Here is a 16,080-nt window from a genome sequence, read left to right as displayed (position 1 = left end):
ACAGTCAATTGAACCTGGTTTCGATTAATATTTTAGAGGATAACTCCGGTTATTTCTCGGTTAGGTCTGGGATTTGCCCTCATCTGTCTCGAATGTCCGCAATTTTCGCATAATTATTGGCAAGATCCTGGCCTTTTTCTGGTTTATATCACGTAGTAATGCAGTACTACACTGAAACAGTCAATTAAACCTGTTTGCGATTAATATTTTAGAGGATAACGCTGGTTATTTGTCGGTTAGGTCTGGGATTTGCCCTCATCTGGCCCGTACTTTCGCATTTTTGCATACTTGTTGGCCAGATCCTACGCTTTTTGCTGGTTTGGATCACGTAGTAATGTGGTACCACACTGAAACAGTCAATAAAAGCTGGTTCCGATTAGTGTTTTAGAGGATAACGCTGGTTATGTCTGGGTTAGTTCTGGTATTTGCAATCATCTGGATCGTAATTTCGCATTTTTCGCATACTTGTTGGCCAGATCCAGGCCTTTTTCAGGCTTGGACCACGTAGTAATGCGGCACCACACTGAAACAGTCAATAAAAGCTGGTTCCGATTAGTGTTTTAGAGGATAACGCTGGTTATGTCTGGGTTAGTTCTGGTATTTGCAATCATCTGGCTCGTACTTTCGCATTTTTCGCATACTTGTGGGCCAGATCCTGGGCTTCTTCTGGTTTGTGTCACGTAGTAATGCGGTACCACACCCAAACAGTCAATTAAACCTGGTTGCGATAAATATTTTAGAGGATAACGCCGGTTATGTCTCGGTTAGGTCTGGGATTTGCCGTCATCTGGCTCATACTTTCGCGTTTTTCGCATATTTGTTGGCCAGATCCTGGGTTCTTTCTGGTTTGGATCCCGAAGTAATGAGGTTACACACCCAAACAGTCAACTAAACATGGTTGCGATAAATATTTTAGAGGATAACGCCGTTTATGTCTCGGTTAGGTCAGGGATTTGCCCTCATCTGGCTCGTACTTTCGCCTTTTTCGCATACTTGTTGGCCAGATCCTGGGCTTTTTCTGGTTTGGATCACGTAATAATGTGGTACCACACTGAAACAGTCAATTAAACCTGGTTGCGATTAATATTTTAGAGGATAACGCTGGTTATGTCTCGATTAGGTCTGGGATTTGCCCTCATCTGGCTCGTACTTTCGCACTATTTCGCATACTTGTTGGCCAGATCCTGGGCTTTTTCTGGTTTGTATCACGTAGTAATGTGGTACCACACTGAAACAGTCAATTAAACCTGGTTGCGAATAATACTTTAGAGGATAACGCCGGTTATGTCTCGGTTAGGTCTGGGATTTGCCCTCATCTGTCTCGTATGTCCGCAATTTTCGCATACTTATTGGCAAGATCCTGGCCTTTTTCTGGTTTATATCACGTAGTAATGCGGTACTACACTGAAACAGTCAATTAAACCTGGTTGCGATTAATATTTTAGAGGATAACGCTGGTTATTTGTCGGTTAGGTCTGGGATTTGCCGTCATCTGGCTCATACTTTCGCGTTTTTCGCATATTTGTTGGCCAGATCCTACGCTTTTTGCTGGTTTGGATCACGTAGTAATGTGGTACCACACTGAAACAGTCAATAAAAGCTGGTTCCGATTAGTGTTTTAGAGGATAACGCTGGTTATGTCTGGGTTAGTTCTGGTATTTGCAATCATCTTGATCATACTTTCGCTTTTTTCGCATACTTGTTGGCCAGATGCTGGGTTCTTTCTGGTTTGGATCCCGTAATAATGACGTTCCACACCGAAACCGTCAATTAAACGTGGTTCAGATTAATATTTTAGAGGATAACGCTGGTTATGTCTCGGTTAGGTCTGGGATTTGCCCTCATCTGGCCCGTACTTTCGCATTTTTGCATACTTGTTGGCCAGATCCTACGCTTTTTGCTGGTTTGGATCACGTAGTAATGTGGTACCACACTGAAACAGTCAATAAAAGCTGGTTCCGATTAGTGTTTTAGAGGATAACGCTGGTTATGCCTGGGTTAGTTCTGGAATTTGCAATCATCTTGCTCATACTTTCGCTTTTTTCGCATACTTGTTGGCCAGATGCTGGTTTTTTTCTGGTTTGGATCCCGTAATAATGACGTTCCACACCGAAACCGTCAATTAAACCTGGTTCAGATTAATATTTTAGAGGATAACGCTGGTTATGTCTCGGTTAGGTCTGGGATTTGCCCTCATCTGGCTCGTACCTTCGCATTTTTCGCATACCTGTTGGCCAGATCTTGGCCTTTTTCTGGCTTGGACCAAGTAGTAATGCGGGACCACACTGAAACAGTCAATTAAACCTGGTTGCGATTAATATTTTAGAGGATAGCGCCGGTTATGTCTCGGTTAGGTCTGGGATTTGCCCTCATCTGGCTCGTACTTTCGCATTTTTCGCATACTTCTTGGCCAGATCCTGGGTTTTTCTGGTTTGGATCCCGTAATAATGACATTCCACACCGAAACGGTCAATTAAACCTGGTTTCGATTAATATTTTAGAGGATACTGCGGGTTATATCTCGGTTAGGTCTGGGATTTGCCCTTATCTGGCCCGTACTTTCGCATTTTTCGCATACTCGAATGGCCAGACCCTGTGTTTTTCTATTGTTAGGATCACGTAGTAATGTGGTACCACACTGAGACAGTCAATAAAAGCTGGTTCCGATTAGTATTTTAGACGATAACGCTGGTTATGTCTGGGTTAGTTCTGGTATTTGCAATCATCTGGCTCATACTTTCGCGTTTCTCGCATACTTGTTGGCAAGATCCTGGGCTTCATCTGGTTTGGATCACGTAGTTATGTGGGACCACTCCGAAACAGTCAATTAAACCTGGTTGCGATTAATATTTTAGAGGATAACGCCGGTTATGTCTCGGTTAGGTCTGGGATTTGCCCTCATCTGGCTCGTACTTTCGCACTATTTCGCATACTTGTTGGCCAGATCCTGGGCTTTTTCTGGTTTGTATCACGTAGTAATGTGGTACGACTCTGAAACAGTCAATAGAAGCTGGTTCCGAATAGTATTTTAGAGGATAACGCTGGCTATGTCTGGGTTAGTTCTGGTATTTGCAATCAACTGGCTCATACTTTCGCGTTTTTCGCATATTTGTTGGCCAGATACTGTCTTTTTTCTGGTTTGGATCCCGTAGTAATGGGGTTCAACGCCGAAACAGTCAATTAAACCTGGTTGCGATTAATATTTTAGAGGATAACGCCGGTTATCTCTCGGTTAGGTCTGGGATTTGCCCTCATCTGGCTCGTACTTTCGCATTTTTCGCATACTGGTTGGCCAGATCCTGGGCTTCTTCTGGTTTGGATCACGTAGTAATGTGGGACCACTCTGAAACAGTAAATTAAACCTGGTTGCGAATAATACTTTAGAGGATAACGCCGGTTATGTCTCGGTTAGGTCTGGGATTGGCCCTCATCTGGCTCGTACTTTCGCACTATTTCGCGTACTTGTTGGCCAGATCCTGGGCTTTTTCTGGTTTGTATCACGTAGTAATGTGGTATCACACGGAAACAGTCAATAGAAGCTGGTTCCGAATAGTATTTTAGAGGATAACGCTGGTTATATCTCGGTTAGTTCTGGGATTTGCCCTCATCTGGCTCGTACTTTCGCATTTTTCGCATACTTGTTGGCCAGATCCTGGGCTTCTTCTGGTTTGGACCACATAGTAATGTGGGACCACACTGAAACAGTCAATTAAACCTGGTTTCGATAAATATTTTAGAGGATAACTCCGGTTATTTCTCGGTTAAGTCTGAGATTTGCCCTCATCTGTCTCGTATGTCCGCAATTTTCGCATACTTATTGGCAAGATCCTGGCCTTTTTCTGGTTTATATCACGTAGTAATGCGGTACTACACTGAAACAGTCAATTAAACCTGGTTGCGATTAATATTTTAGAGGATAACGCTGGTTATTTGTCGGTTAGGTCTGGGATTTGCCCTCATCTGGCCCGTACTTTCGCATTTTTGCATACTTGTTGGTCAGATCCTAGGCTTTTTGCTGGTTTGGATCACGTAGTAATGTGGTACCACACTGGAACAGTCAATAAAAGCTGGTTCCGATTAGTGTTTTAGAGGATAACGCTGGTTATGTCTGGGTTAGTTCTGGTATTTGCAATCATCTTGCTCATACTTTCGCTTTTTTCGCATACTTGTTGGCCAGATCCTGGCCTTTTTCATGCTTGGACCACGTAGTAATGTGGTACCACACTGCAACAGTCAAATCAACCTGGTTCCGATTAATATTTTAGAGGATAACGCCGGCTATGTCTGGGATAGGTCTGGTATTTGCCCTCATTTTGCTCGTACTTTCGCATTTTTCGCTTACTTGTTGGCCAGATTCTGGCCTTTTTCTGCTTTGTATCACGTAGTAATGTGGTACCACACTGACACAGTCAATAGAAGCTGGTTCCGAATAGTATTTTAGAGGATGACGCAGGTTACGTCTGGGTTAGTTCTGGTATTTACAATCATCTGGCTCATACTTTCGCGTTTTTCGCATACTTGTTGGCCAGATCATGGGTTTTTTCTGGTTTGGATCCCGTAGTAATGAGGTTCCACACCCAAACAGTCAATTAAACCTGGTTGCGATTAATATTTTAGAGGATAACGCCGGTTATGTCTCGGTTAGGTCTGGGATTTTCACTCATCTGGATCGTAATTTCGCATTTTTCGCATACTTGTTGGCCAGATCCAGGCCTTTTTCAGGCTTCGACCACGTAGTAATGTGGTACCACACTGAAACAGTCAATAAAAGCTGGTTCCGATTATTGTTTTAGAGGATAACGCTGGTTATGTCAGGGTTAGTTCTGGTATTTGCAATCATCTGGCTCGTACTTTCGCATTTTTCGCATACTTGTGGGCCAGATCCTGGGCTTCTTCTGGTTTGTGTCACGTAGTAATGCGGTACCACACCCAAACAGTCAATTAAACCTGGTTGCGATAAATATTTTAGAGGATAACGCCGTTTATGTCTCGGTTAGGTCTGGGATTTGCCCTCATCTGGCTCGTACTTTCGCATTTTTCGCATACTTGTTGGCCAGATCCTGGGCTTTTTCTGGTTTGGATCACGTAATAATGTGGTACCACACTGAAGCAGTCAATTAAACCTGGTTGCGATTAATATTTTAGAGGATAACGCCGGTTATGTCTCGGTTACGTCTGGGATTTGCCCTCATCTGGCTCGTACTTTCGCATTTTTCGCATACTTGAATGGCCAGATCCTGTGTTTTTCTATTGTTAGGATCACATAGTAATGTGGTACCACACTGAAACAGTCAATTAAACCTGGTTGCGATTAAAATTTTAGAGGATAACGCAGGTTATGTCTCGGTTAGGTCTGGGATTTGCCCTCATCTGGCCCGTACTTTCGCATTTTTCGCATACTTTAATGGCCAGATCCTGGGTTTTTTTATTGTCAGGACCACGTAGTAATGTCGTACCACACTGAGACAGTCAATAAAAGCTGGTTCCGATTAGTATTTTAGACGATAACGCTGGTTATGTCTGGGTTAGTTCTGGTATTTGCAATCATCTGGCTCATACTTTCGCGTTTCTCGCATACTTGTTGGCAAGATCCTGGGCTTCATCTGGTTTGGATCACGTAGTAATGTGGGACCACTCCGAAACAGTCAATTAAACCTGGTTGCGATTAATATTTTAGAGGATAACGCCCGGTTATGTCTCGGTTAGGTCTGGGATTTGCCCTCATCTGGCTCGTACTTTCGCATAATTTCGCATACTTGTTGGCCACATCCTGGGTTCTTTTCTTGCTCGAACCATGTAGTAATGTGGTACCACACCGAAACAGTCAATTAAACCTGGTTGCGATTAATATTTTAGAGGATAACGCCGGTTATGTCTGGGTTAGGTCTAGTATTTGCCCTCATTTGGCTCGTACTTTCGTATTTTTCTCATACTTGTTGGGCAGATCCTGGGCTTTTTGCTGGTTTGGATCACGTAGTAATGTGGTACCACACTGAAACAGTCAATAGAAGCTGGTTCCGATTAGTATTTTAGAGGATAACGCCGGCTATGTCTGGGATAGGTCTGGTATTTGCCATCATTTTGCTCGTACTTTCGCATTTCTCGCTTACTTGTTGGCCAGATTCTGGCCTTTTTCTGCTTTGTATCACGTAGTAATGTGGTACCACACTGAAACAGTCAATAGAAGCTGGTTCCGAATAGTATTTTAGAGGTTGACGCAGGTTACGTCTGGGTTAGTTCTGGTATTTACAATCATCTGGCCCATACTTTCGCGTTTTTCGCATACTTGTTGGCCAGATCATGGGTTTTTTCTGGTTTGGATCCCGTAGTAATGAGGTTCCACACCGAAACAGTCAATTAAACCTGGTTACGATTAATATTTTAGAGGATAACGCCGGTTATGTCTCGGTTAGGTCTGGGATTTTCACTCATCTGGATCGTAATTTCGCATTTTTCGCATACTTGTTGGCCAGATCCTGGCCTTTTTCTGGCATGGACCAAGTAGTAATGTGGGACCACACTGAAACAGTCAATTAAACCTGGTTTCGATTAATATTTTAGAGGATAACTCCGGTTATTTCTCGGTTAAGTCTGGGATTTGCCCTCATCTGTCTCGTATGTCCGCAATTTTCGCATACTTATTGGCAAGATCCTGGCCTTTTTCTGGTTTATATCACGTAGTAATGCGGTACTACACTGAAACAGTCAATTAAACCTGGTTGCGATTAATATTTTAGAGGATAACGCTGGTTATTTGTCGGTTAGGTCTGGGATTTGCCCTCATCTGGCCCGTACTTTCGCATTTTTGCATACTTGTTGGCCAGATCCTAGGCTTTTTGCTGGTTTGGATCACGTAGTAATGTGGTACCACACTGGAACAGTCAATAAAAGCTGGTTCCGATTAGTGTTTTAGAGGATAACGCTGGTTATGTCTGGGTTAGTTCTGGTATTTGCAATCATCTTGCTCATACTTTCGCTTTTTTCGCATACTTGTTGGCCAGATCCTGGCCTTTTTCATGCTTGGACCACGTAGTAATGTGGTACCACACTGCAACAGTCAAATCAACCTGGTTCCGATTAATATTTTAGAGGTTAACGCCGGCTATGTCTGGGATAGGTCTGGTATTTGCCCTCATTTTGCTCGTACTTTCGCATTTTTCGCTTACTTGTTGGCCAGATTCTGGCCTTTTTCTGCTTTGTATCACGTAGTAATGTGGTACCACACTGACACAGTCAATAGAAGCTGGTTCCGAATAGTATTTTAGAGGATGACGCAGGTTACGTCTGGGTTAGTTCTGGTATTTACAATCATCTGGCTCATACTTTCGCGTTTTTCGCATACTTGTTGGCCAGATCATGGGTTTTTTCTGGTTTGGATCCCGTAGTAATGAGGTTCCACACCCAAACAGTCAATTAAACCTGGTTGCGATTAATATTTTAGAGGATAACGCCGGTTATGTCTCGGTTAGGTCTGGGATTTTCACTCATCTGGATCGTAATTTCGCATTTTTCGCATACTTGTTGGCCAGATCCAGGCCTTTTTCAGGCTTCGACCACGTAGTAATGTGGTACCACACTGAAACAGTCAATAAAAGCTGGTTCCGATTATTGTTTTAGAGGATAACGCTGGTTATGTCAGGGTTAGTTCTGGTATTTGCAATCATCTGGCTCGTACTTTCGCATTTTTCGCATACTTGTGGGCCAGATCCTGGGCTTCTTCTGGTTTGTGTCATGTAGTAATGCGGTACCACACCCAAACAGTCAATTAAACCTGGTTGCGATAAATATTTTAGAGGATAACGCCGTTTATGTCTCGGTTAGGTCTGGGATTTGCCCTCATCTGGCTCGTACTTTCGCATTTTTCGCATACTTGTTGGCCAGATCCTGGGCTTTTTCTGGTTTGGATCACGTAATAATGTGGTACCACACTGAAGCAGTCAATTAAACCTGGTTGCGATTAATATTTTAGAGGATAACGCCGGTTATGTCTCGGTTACGTCTGGGATTTGCCCTCATCTGGCTCGTACTTTCGCATTTTTCGCATACTTGAATGGCCAGATCCTGTGTTTTTCTATTGTTAGGATCACATAGTAATGTGGTACCACACTGAAACAGTCAATTAAACCTGGTTGCGATTAAAATTTTAGAGGATAACGCAGGTTATGTCTCGGTTAGGTCTGGGATTTGCCCTCATCTGGCCCGTACTTTCGCATTTTTCGCATACTTTAATGGCCAGATCCTGGGTTTTTTTATTGTTAGGATCACGTAGTAATGTCGTACCACACTGAGACAGTCAATAAAAGCTGGTTCCGATTAGTATTTTAGACGATAACGCTGGTTATGTCTGGGTTAGTTCTGGTATTTGCAATCATCTGGCTCATACTTTCGCGTTTCTCGCATACTTGTTGGCAAGATCCTGGGCTTCATCTGGTTTGGATCACGTAGTAATGTGGGACCACTCCGAAACAGTCAATTAAACCTGGTTGCGATTAATATTTTAGAGGATAACGCCGGTTATGTCTCGGTTAGGTCTGGGATTTGCCCTCATCTGGCTCGTACTTTCGCACAATATCGCATACTTGTTGGCCACATCCTGGGTTCTTTTCTTGCTCGAACCATGTAGTAATGTGGTACCACACCGAAACAGTCAATTAAACCTGGTTGCGATTAATATTTTAGAGGATAACGCCGGTTATGTCTGGGTTAGGTCTAGTATTTGCCCTCATTTGGCTCGTACTTTCGTATTTTTCTCATACTTGTTGGGCAGATCCTGGGCTTTTTGCTGGTTTGGATCACGTAGTAATGTGGTACCACACTGAAACAGTCAATAGAAGCTGGTTCCGATTAGTATTTTAGAGGATAACGCCGGCTATGTCTGGGATAGGTCTGGTATTTGCCATCATTTTGCTCGTACTTTCGCATTTTTCGCTTACTTGTTGGCCAGATTCTGGCCTTTTTCTGCTTTGTATCACGTAGTGATGTGGTACCACACTGAAACAGTCAATAGAAGCTGGTTCCGAATAGTATTTTAGAGGTTGACGCAGGTTACGTCTGGGTTAGTTCTGGTATTTACAATCATCTGGCCCATACTTTCGCGTTTTTCGCATACTTGTTGGCCAGATCATGGGTTTTTTCTGGTTTGGATCCCGTAGTAATGAGGTTCCACACCGAAACAGTCAATTAAACCTGGTTACGATTAATATTTTAGAGGATAACGCCGGTTATGTCTCGGTTAGGTCTGGGATTTTCACTCATCTGGATCGTAATTTCGCATTTTTCGCATACTTGTTGGACAGATCCTGGCCTTTTTCTGGCATGGACCAAGTAGTAATGTGGGACCACACTGAAACAGTCAATTAAACCTGGTTGCGATTAATATTTCAGGGGATAACGCCGGTTATGTCTCGGTTAGGTCTGGGATTTGCCCTCATCTGGCTCGTACTTTCGCATTTTTCGCATACTTGAATGGCCAGATCTTGGGTTTTTTTATTGTTAGGATCACGTAGTAATGTCGTACCACACTGAGACAGTCAATAAAAGCTGGTTCCGATTAGTATTTTAGGCGATAACGCTGGTTATGTCTGGGTTAGTTCTGGTATTTGCAATCATCTGGCTCATACTTTCGCGTTTTTCGCATATTTGTTGGCCAGATACTGTGTTTTTTCTGGTTTGGATCCCGTAGTAATGGGGTTCCACACCGAAACAGTCAATTAAACCTGGTTGCGATTAATATTTTAGAGGATAACGCCGGTTATCTCTCGGTTAGGTCTGGGATTTGCCCTCATCTGGCTCGTACTTTCGCATTTTTCGCATACTTGTTGGCCAGATCCTGGGCTTCTTCTGGTTTGGATCACGTAGTAATGTGGGACCACTCTGAAACAGTAAATTAAACCTGGTTGCGAATAATACTTTAGAGGATAACGCCGGTTATGTCTCGGTTAGGTCTGGGATTTGCCCTCATCTGGCTCGTACTTTCGCACTATTTCGCATACTTGTTGGCCAGATCCTGGGCTTTTTCTGGTTTGTATCACGTAGTAATGTGGTACCACACTGAAACAGTCAATTAAACCTGGTTTCGATTAATATTTTAGAGGATAACTCCGGTTATTTCTCGGTTAGGTCTGGGATTTGCCCTCATCTGTCTCGTATGTCCGCAATTTTCGCATACTTATTGGCAAGATCCTGACCTTTTTCTGGTTTATATCACGTAGTAATGCGGTACTACACTGAAACAGTCAATTAAACCTGGTTGCGATTAATATTTTAGAGGATAACGCTGGTTATTTGTCGGTTAGGTCTGGGATTTGCCCTCATCTGGCCCGTACTTTCGCATTTTTGCATACTTGTTGGCCAGATCCTAGGCTTTTTGCTGGTTTGGATCACGTAGTAATGTGGTACCACACTGAAACAGTCAATAAAAGCTGGTTTCGATTAATATTTTAGAGGATACTGCCGGTTATATCTCGGTTAGGTCTGGGATTTGCCCTTATGTGGCCCGTACATTCGCATTTTTCGCATACTTGAATGGCCAGACCCTGTGTTTTTCTATTGTTAGGATCACGTAGTAATGTGGTACCACACTGAAACAGTCAATAGATGCTGGTTCCGAATAGTATTGTAGGATAAAATCAGCGCACACACTCGCTCCGCACTCCACAATGGCTCGCAATCCTCTGTTTTTTCCCCGGTCACTCTCTCCTAATCTCTCATACTCACACACACACACACACACACGCACGCCTTAAGACAAAACCTGCACGCATTCTGCATTCGTCTTCGCAACCGGGCAATCGATAAAACCTGTACGCATTCTGCACTCGTCCTCGCAACCGGACAATCGATTAGTTTGTTTTCCCGGTCCGATCAGCTGACTCCAGTCACTCACCTCACGCATTTACATACCAACGCACTCACATTCACACTCCACAGTATTTTAGAGGATAACGCTGGTTATGTCTCGGTTAGTTCTGGGATTTGCCCTCATCTGGCTCGTACTTTCGCATTTTTCGCATACTTGTTGGCCAGATCCTGGGCTTCTTCTGGTTTGGATCACGCAGTAATGTGGGACCACACTGAAACAGTCAATTAAACCTGGTTTCGATTAATATTTTAGAGGATAACTCCGGTTATTTCTCGGTTAGTTCTGGTATTTGCAATCATCTTGCTCATACTTTCGCTTTTTTCGCATACTTGTTGTCCAGATGCTGGGTTTTTTTCTGGTTTGGATCCCGTAATAATGACTTTCCACACCGAAACAGCCAATTAAACCTGGTTTCGATTAATATTTTAGAGGATAACGCCGGTTATATCTCGGTCAGGTCTGGGATTTGCCCTCATCTGGCTCGTGATTTCGTATTTTTCGCATACTTGTTGGCCAGATCCTGGGCATTTTCTGGTTTGAATCACGTAGAAGTGTGGTACGACACTGAAACAGTCAATAGAAGCTGGTTCCGAATAGTATTTTAGAGGATAACGCTAGTTATGTCTGGGTTAGGTCTGGTATTTGCAATCATCTGGCCCATACTTTCGCGTGCTTCGCATAGTTGTTGGCCAGATCCTGGTTTTTTTCTGGCTTGGATCCCGTAGTAATGAGGTTCCACACCGAAAGAGTCAATTAAACCTGGTTGCGATTCATATTTTAGAGGATAACGCCGTTTATGTCTGGGTTAGGTCTGGTATTTGCCCTCATCTGGCTCGTACCTTCGCATTTTTCGCATACTTGTAGGCCAGATCCTGGCCTTTTTCTGGCTAGGACCAAGTAGTAATGTGGGACCACACTGAAACAGTCAATAAAAGCTGGTACCGATTAATATTTTAGTGGAGAACACCGGTTATGCCTGGGTTAGGTCTGCTATTTGCCAACATCTAGCACATTCTTTCCCATTTTTCGCATACTTGCTGGAAAGATCTTGGGATTTTTCTGGTTTGGATCACGTAGTAATGTGGTACCACACTGAAACAGTCACCTAATCCTGGTTCCGATTAATATTTTAGAGGATAACACTGGTTATGTCTCGGTTAAGTCTGGGATTTGCCCTCATCTGGCTCGTACTTTCGCATTTTTCGCATACTTGTTGGCCAGATCCTGGGCTTCTTCTGGTTTGGATCACGTAGTAATGTGAGACCACACTGAAACAGTCAATTAAACCTGGTTTCGATTAATATTTTAGAGGACAAAAATCCGGTTATTTCTCGGTTAGTTCTGGTATTTGCAATCATCTTGCTCATACTTTCGCTTTTTTCGCATACTTGTTGTCCAGATGCTGGGTTTTTTTCTGGTTTGGATCCCGTAATAATGACTTTCCACACCGAAACTGCCAATTAAACCTGGTTTCGATTAATATTTTAGAGGATAACGCCGGTTATATCTCGGTTAGGTCTGGGATTTGCCCTCATCTGGCTCGTACCTTCGCATTTTTCGCATACTTGTTGGCCAGATCCTGGCCTTTTTCTGGTTTGTATCACGCAGTAATGTGGTACCACACTGAAACAGTCAATAGAAGCTGGTTCCGAATAGTATTTTAGGGGATAACGCTGGCTATGTCTGGGTTAGTTCTGGTTTTTGCAATCATCTGGCTCATCCATTCGCGTTTTTCCCCATATTTGTTGACCAGATCCTGGGTTTTTTCTGGTTTGGATCCCGTAGTAATGAGGTTCCACACCGAAACAGTCAATTAAACCTGGTTGCGATTCATATTTTAGAGGATAACGCAGGTTATGTGTCGGTTAGGTCTGGGATTTGCCCTCATCTGGCTCGTGCCTTCGCATTTTTCGCATACTTGTTGGCCAGATCCTGGCCTTTTTCTGGTTTGTATCACGTAGTAATGTGGTACCAAACTGAAACGGTCAATAGAAGCTGGTTCCGAATAGTATTTTAGAGGATAACGCTGGTTATGTCCGGGTTCGTTCTGGTATTTGCAATCATCTGGCTCATACTTTCGCGTTTTTCGCATGTTTGTTGGCAGATCCTGGGTTTTTTCTGGTTTGGATTCCGTGGTAATGAGGTGCCACACCGAAACAGTCAATTAAACCTGGTTGCGATTAATATTTTAGAGGATAACGCCGGTTATGTCTCGGTTAGGGCTGGGATTTGCCCTCATCTGGCTCGTACTTTCGCATTTTTCGCATATTTGTTGGCCAGATCCTGGCCTTTTTCAGGTTTGGATCACGTAGTAATGAGGTTCCACACCGAAACAGTCAATTAAACCTGGTTGCGATTCATATTATAGAGGATAACGCCGTTTATGTCTGGGTTAGGTCTGGTATTTGCCCTCATCTGGCTCGTACCTTCGCATTTTTCGCATACTTGTAGGCCAGATCCTGGCCTTTTTCTGGCTAGGACCAAGTAGTAATGTGGGACCACACTGAAACAGTCAATGAAACCTTGTTCCGGTTAATGTTTTAGAGGATAACGCCGGTTATGTCTGGGTTATGTCTGGTATTTACCCTCATCTGGCTCGTACTTTCGCATTTTTCGCATACTTGTTGGACAGACCCTGGGCTTTTCCTGGTTTGGTTCAGGTAGTAATGTGGTACCACACTGAAACAGTCAATAAATGCTGGTTCCGAATACTATTTTAGAGGATAACGCCGGTTATGTCTCGGTAATGTCTGGGATTTTCCCTCATCTCGATCGTACTTTCGTATTTTTCGAATACTTGTTGGCCATGTCCTGGGCTTTTTCTGGTTTGGATCACGTAGTAATGTGGTACCACACTGAAACAGTCAATGAAAGCTGGTTCCGATTAGTATTTTACAGGATAACGCCGGTTATGTCTGGATTAGGTCTGGTATTTGCCCTCAACTGGCTCGTACCTCCGCATTTTTCGCATACTTGCTGTCCGGATCTTGTGTTTTTCGTGGCTTGGATCACGTGGTAATGTGCTACCACACTGATACAGTCAATAAAAGCTGGTTCCGAATACTATTTTAGAGGATAACGCCGGTTATGTCTGGGAAAGTTCTGGGATTTGCCCTCATCTGGCTGGTACTTTTGCATTTTTTGCATACTCGTTGGCCAGACCCTGGGCTTTTTCTACCTTGGATCATGTAGTAATATCGTACCACACTGAAACAGTCAATAAAAGCTGGTTCCGATTAATATTTTAGTGGAGAACACCGGTTATGCCTGGGTTAGGTCTGGTATTTGCCATCATCTAGCACATTCTTTCGCATTTTTCGCATACTTGCTGGAAAGATCTTGGGTTTTTGGTGGTTTGGATCACGTAGTAATGTGGTACCACACTGAAACAGTCAATAAAAGCTGGTTCCGATTAATGTTTTATAGGATAATGCCGGTTATGTCTGGGTTAGGTCTGGTTTTTGCCCTCATCTGGCTGGTACTTTCGCATTTTTCGCATACTTGCTGTCCAGATCTTGGGTTTTTTGTGGCTGGTTCACAATGTGGTACCACACTGAAACAGTCAATGAAAGCTGGTTCCGATTAGTATTTTAGAGGATAAGGCTGGTTATGTCTGGGTTAGTTCTGGTATTTGCCCTCTTCTGACTCGTGCTTTCGCATTTTTCTCATACTTGTTGGACAGATCCTGGCTTTTTTCTGGTTTGTGTCACGTAGTAATACGGTACCGCACCGTAACAGTCTATTAAACCTGGTTGCGATTAATATTTCAGAGGATAACGCCGGTTATGCCTGGGTTAGGTCTGGTATTTGCCCTCATCAGGCTCGTACATTCGCATTTATCGCATACTTGTTGGCCACACCCTGGGATTTTTCTGGTTTGGATCACGTAGTAATGTGGTTCCACACTGAAACAGTCAATAAAAGCTGGTTCCGATTAATATTTTAGTGGAGAACACCAGTTATTCCTGGGTTAGGTCTGCTATTTGCCATCATCAAGCACATACTTTCGCATTTTTCGCATACTTGCTGTCCAGATCTTGGGTTTTTTGTGGCTTGGATCACGTAGTAATGTGGTACCACACTGAAACAGTCAATGAAAGCTGGTTCCGATTAGTATTTTAGAGGATAAGGCTGGTTATGGCTGGGTTAGGTCTGGGATTTTCCCTCATCTGGCTCGTACTTTCGCATTTTTCGCATACTTGTTGGCCAGACCCTGGGCTTTTTCTGGTTTGGATCACGTAGTAATGTGGTACCACACTGAAACAGTCAACTAATCCTGGTTGCGATTAATATTTTAGAGGATAACGCCGGTTATGTCTGGGTTAGGTCTGGTATTTGCCCTCATCTGGCTCGTTCTTTCGCATTTTTCGCATACTTGCTGTCCAGATCTTGGGTTTTTTGTGGCTGGTTCAAAATGTGGTACCACACTGAAACAGTCAATGAAAGCTGGTTCCGATTAGTATTTTAGAGGATAAGGCTGGTTATGTCTGGGTTAGTTCTGGTATTTGCCCTCATATGGCTCGTACTTTCGGATTTTTCGCATACTTGTTGTCCAGATGCTGGGTTTTTTTCTGGTTTGGATCCCGTAATAATGACTTTCCACACCGAAACAGCCAATTAAACCTGGTTTCGATTAATATTTTAGAGGATAACGCCGGTTATATCTCGGTTAGGTCTGGGATTTGCCCTCATCTGGCTCGTACCTTCGCATTTTTCGCATACTTGTAGGCCAGATCCTGGCCTTTTTCTGGCTAGGACCAAGTAGTAATGTGGGACCACACTGAAACAGTCAATGAAACCTTGTTCCGGTTAATGTTTTGGAGGATAACGCCGGTTATGTCTGGGTTATGTCTGGTATTTACCCTCATCTGGCTCGTACTTTCGCATTTTTCGCATACTTGTTGGACAGACCCAGGGCTTTTCCTGGTTTGGTTCAGGTAGTAATGTGGTACCACACTGAAACAGTCAATGAAAGCTGGTTCCGATTAGTATTTTACAGGATAACGCCGGTTATGTCTGGATTAAGTCTGGTATTTGCCCTCAACTGGCTCGTACCTTCGCATTTTTCGCATACTTGCTGGAAAGATCTTGGGTTTTTTGTGGTTTGGATCACGTAGTAATGTGGTACCACACTGAAACAGTCAATGAAAGCTGGTTCCGATTAGTATTTTAGAGGATAAGGCTGGTTATGTCTGGGTTAGTTCTGGTATTTGCCCTCT

The sequence above is a fragment of the Colletes latitarsis genome, chromosome 4, assembly GCF_051014445.1.
Source record: "Colletes latitarsis isolate SP2378_abdomen chromosome 4, iyColLati1, whole genome shotgun sequence".
Classification (NCBI taxonomy): Eukaryota; Metazoa; Arthropoda; class Insecta; order Hymenoptera; family Colletidae; genus Colletes; species Colletes latitarsis.
Note: the sequence above shows the minus strand (reverse complement) of the source record.